Below are 776 nucleotides of genomic sequence, written 5' to 3'. Positions count from 1 at the left end.
TCTGTCCCCAGAGCATCTGACACCGGTTGATAATCTGAGGCATATCTCCTACTGCTATCGCTCCTCCTTCTCTCATCCCTCAGTTTTACTCTCTCTATCTTTCACTCCTCCTGTACAGTATCTACATCCCTCACTCACTTTTCAATCTGTGTGTTTGTACTATCCTTTGCTCTTAGTTGTTCCCCTTGTGGGAATAAAGAAAATATTTTACTGCTACATATAGCCTTCATCATTAGCATTGCATTAATATGTTTATTAACACCACTGGCATTAGGTTAAAACTTTTATTAAAGGTGCAGCTATCATTTTATACATATTGCAAATTGTGCTCATGAAGAGTTGATGCTCAGTCTATTGAAGGTCTTAAGCTTCGTTTGGCACGACGTCCTGACGATTTATTGCGTAAGTGACTTGGAGCAGTAGAAGGTAAATGCATGCACGCTTACAAAGACAGAGGATTATAGAAGATAGTTAGGCCAAAGGCCTGGAATTCTTTTAGCTTCTAACTGCAGTGACAGAAGAAGAATCAAGAAAATTGTAAGTCAACAGGGACCATCTGGAGGGTGAAAAGAGGAACTTCTCTGTCTGTTTTTAGCTTGTTTACTGAAGCATTAATTGTAATTGATGCATGAAGGGGCGGAACCCTGATATATTAAAAGCACTCTGAAGTGTATGTTTGGGTGGAGACTTATGCTGACTGGGTTGCAGTATACATCTCCCCGCGCGTGTGTTCAATAAAATCATCGTTTGACCAAACTCTTCTGGACTATTGTTGT

Source organism: Oreochromis aureus, linkage group 6, assembly GCF_013358895.1.
Source record: "Oreochromis aureus strain Israel breed Guangdong linkage group 6, ZZ_aureus, whole genome shotgun sequence".
NCBI lineage: Eukaryota > Metazoa > Chordata > Actinopteri > Cichliformes > Cichlidae > Oreochromis > Oreochromis aureus.
The sequence above is the reverse complement of the archived record's forward strand: the minus strand, read 5'-3'. Positions refer to the sequence as shown.